At 38.2% G+C, this 7,308-nt stretch overlaps 1 long non-coding RNA gene across 1 annotated transcript; it reads right to left on the reverse strand.

The window, feature by feature from the left end:
* Nucleotides 1–705: 705 nt before the first annotated feature.
* Nucleotides 706–5,360, reverse strand: LOC123761255 (uncharacterized). Its single transcript, XR_006773213.2, has 5 exons — nucleotides 5,197–5,360; nucleotides 4,850–5,058; nucleotides 4,467–4,552; nucleotides 2,158–2,400; nucleotides 706–1,109 (listed from the first exon to the last, which is right to left on the reverse strand). It is a non-coding gene; the product is annotated as an uncharacterized lncRNA (long non-coding RNA).
* Between the last annotated feature and the right edge of the window lie 1,948 nt (nucleotides 5,361–7,308).

The following is a 7,308-nucleotide window of genomic DNA, read 5'->3' on the forward strand; positions in this document are numbered from 1 at the left end:
GAAGAATATTCTTCAATATTGAAGAAGAATATTCCAACTGCATATGCAACTGAGTTTTCACTTGCATATAGTCCTGGGGACCATTCAGGCTTGTTACCATTTGTGCCCCCCCCCCAAAAAAAAAAAAAAAAAACAATACAATGAGCCGATTATATACATTCCTATGCCCAAGCTTACCATCTGAGTGCCGGCAGGGGAAATGCTTCAAATAGCTTCGCCTATCACTTCCTTCTGTCCGGTCATGATGGTCCGAGTTTTCATTTATTTATATTATATATAATAATATTACACACGCAGGTATAGAGCTAGGATAATTATTCATTTACAATATTTATCCGAACTATATACATATAATAAATATCCAACGTATCCGAAATTTATTCTAGATTACCTATATATTTTATAATCTGGATATGTATCTCTGATAATTTACATGCATCCTAGATATGCATCTCAAATATATATATATAATATACATATAATCTAATATTTTATTGTAATATTTTGTACAATACGTAAATAAAAGAATATGTACTCAACCATATGCCACGATATTTCACTACAAATCAAGCCCTACAGTCCATGTAAATATCAATAACATAACTATGTATTACAATCTTGGTCGTAACTCAAAGTATCAAACCATACACTTATTACTGTGCACACAACTGTTGAAGATTACTAAAGGTTATTAACACTACTATGTTTGCGTATATTATTTAATGTCTTCTATTACTCTCCTGTTTCAGACTTATCAAAACTACATTACAAAATCCCCACTTGTACATTACAAATCAACTAATACAATAATGAAAATGTGATGCTGACAGTACACTCGTGTAATAATGCCACAATTCATCACTATCTCCTAACTGATAAATATTCAAGGAATACCTTTCACATGCTATTCAACATTGAGCTCATAGGTCCCTTTACAAATCTATGCACAAGTATCCAATGATAAAACAAAATATAAAATTGAAGGCAAACATCCATGGACACCAGTTAGTCAACACACATGCCATCATCCTTATCTTGATCCTTTGTTTTATCAGAAACCACCACCACTTCTTCCTGCCTTCCTCTTTACCTTTCTTCTTTCCCAAGGCCTGAAAGTAACAAATAAAATATATGATTGATTTATTCTATACTACCATGACTTATTAACACTCCAAATACAATAATATAATGTATGCTCTACTGTCCTAGTTGTATTTACAGCCGATGAACTACACTAAATCGACAACTAAACAATATCAAAATCCTATTGGTTTTCAATCTACTTTTAAAGCTAGGGATACTGCTCCAAACACTGGGTCATTAATTAAACATTCACAATCTGTTCGGTTTATTATCCTAAATATTCCACTGTCAGTATGTATCCATATTGGCAATTCACAACCGAGGCAAAGTATAAAATGTCTAGTTATTTGATCACATGATAAAAGCATATTACTGTATTCTATTGTATAGTGTGGGCGATACGCCACCATTTACTTTGTCGGTACTAACAAAATAGCTGCAAATATCCTTGCAGTATGTGGTCACGTCACCATGATATAAATTAACATCCTTCACAGTGATATCACAGTAACCTATGACATCAGGTAAGGTACAACCTACATTTGGATGTGCATCTATATACATTATTTATCAAAACAATGCACCAAACCAGGCACCCATCAAATGGGCAGAAGAATCAGACGGCGCTAAATATCACTAAGGATGCCAATATGAAAAACACACAAAGCGAACGATACAAAATTTATCAAATTCACCACAAAATCGATCGAGGGATAAGTGACTGCAAGGGATAGTCGGAAAGCAGAGCATAGAGAATGCCATAAAGTTCAGCCGTGAAGATGCAAAGTCTCCAGAGGCAGGTGACATATATGGTCAGGAAATAACATTTGTGATGGCCTACACTGTCTGCAATCTTAGACCCATCACTGAAGATGGAAATGAAATGGGAGTGTGAAGAAAAGTGTTCAAGGAAAACGCATTTCTGAACTCTAGGAGGGGTAAAACCTTTAGTAATGTGCCTCACCGATTTACACAATTTAGCAAGGGAGACCCTCCACAGGAGGGCAAAGATGGAATACTAGGAGAAATATTCCTAATACTAAACGAAACAATTTTGCAGGCAAGAAAACTTACCAGAAACACGGAGATGGGTGAAGGGGAACATGAGGTACAGGAGGGGTAAAAGTCAAAGCACCACATAGGCAACAGTGAGGGGTATTATAAGGTGATCATAAACAGACTCTACTCAAGATCACTGCCTCTTCCATTACTCGCCACCGTCACGTTGCTCGTCGTCTCCACCCTATGCGCATTTCTCAAACAATATACTTCATCATTCTGTTCCGCCAAGCCACAACCTCTCCACACGCTACCCTCCTGGAAATCCATAATATCCATCAACTTATCATCGACAACATTTCCTATTCTGTCCTACAACCATCTACGAACACTCAATTAACAATTCCATATATTACACATTTCCGCAGTGAAGAACATTTCAGTATATTTCAACATCTAACAATTTGGTTATTAATTTCATATAGGTTGACAAACTTAACACCCTATATGATAACTACAATACATAGCAACACATTTTCAACCTCTGACGAGTCCTACTTTTATATACAATTCATTCAAACCGCAACCATGACAAACCACACCCAACCAACCTGAAAACTAACCGTTTCTTATACATACAATTGCAGTGCTAAACGCAATTTTTTCCCTCCTCGGGGTTTAGTCATCCCGCAAATTTAACCCCCTCAGCCTCTCATTTCCTGTTACACTTCTGCCTAGCCAACAGTAACTGCTAAACTACCTACTAATACCTATATGACCACACATTCCCGCTTACTTCTCCAGGGACATCTCTTCCTAGTACACAATTCTCAATTAACACTACAATATCAACTCAACACCAATAGACTTCCTCCTACACACGACAACCAACACCCCCCCCCCCTGGACCAATACCTGAAGCTCAACCTGAAGTTAACAACGCACTTACATTTCAAGGACGAACAAACAGGACATGTTCCTTTCACTTCTGCCTATACTACAACACGCGCTAGCCATGATTACATTTTTCTACTTACACAATTATTACACCACAACGTGTAATGTCGCCACCCACATACACATTCTTCAAAAATTAATGCCACGAGCCTCGTCTCAAGTGCAAATTAATCAACCGCAACATTTACATTCCCTCCATGTATCAACCAATCATTCTTAAACCTTCATTTTATGACTTTATCCTATGAAGGAGGTCACGCTTATTTCATGCAGTACCGTTAACATTATAAACTATATGCCTTACTCAAATTAAATATTCTAATGGTTATTGTTACTAGCAGCTGTACGTCAAACAACCTACAGCTAAATATGTCTGCGTCACTAAAACGACAGCAAGCCAACGGATTTTCAAACGTTCACCCTCATGTCAAATTAAAGTGGTCTGTTTACCAGAGTACATACTCCCCATTAAACGCTGGGTGAGGGGGGGGGGTTTACTACACCACTATCAACAACTTTTAAAGACACGACGCGCGAACCGTGAGCAAAAACTATCGACAGTTATTTATTAGTCATAACACGTTTCCGGAAGCACCAACATCTGCAGCAAAACTATTTTTCTTCTTTATAAACACTTACACCACTGACTTACAGGTTAAGGCGCTTCAGTTTTTAATGAAAACACTCGCTAGGAGCGCCCCGCTATGCCTGTAGTAGTAGTCAAGTGGGAGTTAACACCTAAATGTCCACCTCATACCATCACCCTCAAACTTCCTTATTCAACAACCAAAATACTTATCTATTGCATCACCCCCCAATCTACTGCCTTCATACCTTGTTTTACATTTACTGGCAAATAGGGGGTGGTTGACGTGATTTACATTTTTCACAACCTATCATCACGTACATTTACTTTGCTACACCTCGAGTGGGTGACACTTCAATATACACGACTGCGTTAGGCCCGGAACACTTCCCTTAGTGGCCACGTTCTTATTAACTACTTGCTTTAAACCCCTATGTAAGGTAGGGTCCAACACTTTTACAGGCATGCTTAGTTATCCGGTCCATACAGTTTCCCCATTAACAAACTAACATGTTATTAATTCCTACTTTGTTATTACACAAACTTCTCAATGGGACACTAATTACTTAACATGTACAAATTTAATCATCAACGTTGACAAACTTAAGAAATGATTATATCTTCAATACTTCCACTCACTATTTTATTCCCACTTTAATAACTGGTTCACAACGTGAACACTAATTCCTGCAAAACTACCTGTCACATTCAACTTCCACAATATTTAAGTGATAACTACTCTCGGCCGCCTAAACGTCACATTCAAACCCACACATCACCTTTAGACTAGTAACGTGGCCCAACCTATCCCCACGATTCTTCTACAAGACTAGTCACACACTTGCTGCCAAGTCCTCACGAATAGGGCAGTTGAAGCGTCTGTTCTTCCACGCAGCCCAGGGGTCCTGCCAATCTGTCCGCTATTACCTGCAACAAGGTAACCTCATGTTATCAATATAAATTATTCTATCATGCCTATACCATACCTTTAATTGCAACATGTACTTACTTTCACTAAACTAATTTCATGCTCCCAATTTCTAATGCCACTTAAAAGCATAGATTCCACCTAGATAGTCAACGAGTTTTGCAGCTGTTACTTGTGGCATCGACACCCTCTGAGCACCTAATACTCAGAACCACTTCAGTCTCCCTTTACTACGCTATCTTATTACAATATTACCAGGCCTATAAACTTACACTAGATATTCAATAACTACTTGCCTTAAACTCATACCGCCATCATAGATGCTAACTCACGCAGCACATCTTGCCAAACAGGGACATCTGCCACCACCTTCTGCTCGCCGCTAGACTTGATTCATCGGTCCACCACAACCTTATTCTCTCCTCCACCTTCCTAAATCACCAGTCGGCTCATTTCACGCGATGCCTCGTCTTCCCACCATTACCTCATTCACTTAACAATAACGCTGAAAAACAAACATTACAATTAACTACACATTTATAAATCTCTTACTACTGATTACAGGTCACCACTAAAATATCTGCCTATATATATATTCCCCAAAGAGGGTATATACGGCTGCTGTAAAATATATATTTTTGACCTTGTGTATTGGCGTTTTCCGGGTGTACAATATCAGTGTAAGCTAGGGGATCTGTCAGCCCTAGCGACCCCAAAGGGTAACGGGGTACCAGCTCAGAGTAACATCACGCCCTAACACTAACTTGTACACCACAACTATGCCAATACTGGGGTCAAAATAACGTTCCGTCGAGCCTCACCCACCAAGTCGACTCAACAGCCAATCACGTATCGATTTTTCACTTGACGTCACATTCTTGCAAACTCTACTCTCATTGGTCGGCTCCACCTAATTGGATACTATACTAATTCATGACAATTTTTTTGTGAAACTGAAATATAGACACCCAATGTATGAGAAACATACATATACCATATGTATGAGAAACATTGTTCGACTTTACACTCACATATCATGACTTTGGATTACATATTATTATTAAATAAGTATTATTATAATGATTAAATATTACAAATACTTATTCAACATGTAACTACAGTACAGTATAGTATAGCACAGTACCGTATGATACAGAACACCCAAGGGCACAGTACTCTACACTACAATAGACAACAGTACAGTACCGTATAGTACAGTACACTACAGTAAAGTGGAGTACAGTACCCTACATAACTGTACAGTACACTACAACGTACAGTACAGTACCGTACAATGCAGTAAAGAACCGTACACGCCAGTCCAGTACACTACTGTATACTACACAAAAGGACAGTACCGTACACTACATTATGGTACAGTACAATATGGTACAGAATAGTACACTATAATGCAGTGCAGTACACTATAATACAGTACGGTACAGTGCACTACAAAACAGTAAGTACAATGCACTACAGAGCAGTACACTATAGGACACAACAGTACACTCACAGTTCGTTACTTGTCTTTCAAATGTACAAACGGCATCACCATTATAATTTTTTCTACTTAAAGAACTCTTTCTTGAATGTAACAACGCGTAATAACCACAATTTTCACGTGAGATGGGTAGGGAGCAGATTGCTGCAATGGCGGTGTATGCCAACTGACGCTAAAGAGGTTTCGAAGTATGGGAGTAGGATAACGATATCGTATGGGAGTAACGATAACGAAGTATGGGATGGGATAACGACGGACCGAAACGTCGTTATCCCTTCACTTTCTAGTGTGAAGTCTGGTCAACATATTTCAGCCACGTTATTGTGGCTGAAATATGTTGTTTATACTTATTTATACGTTTATTTATACTTCATATAGTATCAAATATTACCCACAAAATGGAAACTTAACTCACTCGTTATTTTACGTTATGCCCGAAACGCTGCATGTAATTATTGGGTTTATGTAATATTCACATACTGAACCCATTAATAAATGCTGTAATCTGATCCTTTGTATAACATAAATAAAATATTATTATTGTTATTTGTGCACTAAGAAATCACATTAACAAGATGTATCAATGAGACATTCGAACTCGAACCTGCAGACACGGTACCCCTCGGCATACCCCCTAAACCATTCAACCATGACATGCATTGTTTTTGAGCATGCCATGGCAGACTGGTTTAGGACATATGCTTGGGTGTACCCAGCGTCCAGGTTCGATTCCTCATCATGGCTTCTACTCATTTTCTTCTTATTATTATTATTCCCAATTCAACTGGTGTTGTAGTAACCCATTTTAAGGGATATTGGCCTTTAAAATAGAAGGCTTGGTGGGCGTCTGTACTCACCTAGTTGTGCTTGCGGGGGTTGAGCGTTGGCTCTTTGATCAAAGCTCAATTTATTTATTTACCTGTGGTACCTGAGCACAGGTATTTATTTACCTGTGCTCGGATTGGGTTGTCAACCTGAGCATTTTGATACAATTAAGAGATTAAATTTAATAATAGAAATCAAAATTGTATTTATTTATCCGATGTCCACCATCTCTGTAGTGGTCTTGGCAGGGGACACTGCGGTTGGGCTCGTACTTAGTGTTAACACTGTTTATTATACTAAATAGTCTTGTACTAAAAAAATAAAAATTAAAAGTTACAATATTTCGAAGGTTAGGAGGTAAAAGACAAAACACCATTACATTTGCCTATATTTATTAAAGTGTCTGGGAAGTGCTAAGAACGTAGTGTG

Source organism: Procambarus clarkii, chromosome 41 (assembly GCF_040958095.1).
Source record: "Procambarus clarkii isolate CNS0578487 chromosome 41, FALCON_Pclarkii_2.0, whole genome shotgun sequence".
NCBI classification, from domain to species: Eukaryota; Metazoa; Arthropoda; class Malacostraca; order Decapoda; family Cambaridae; genus Procambarus; species Procambarus clarkii.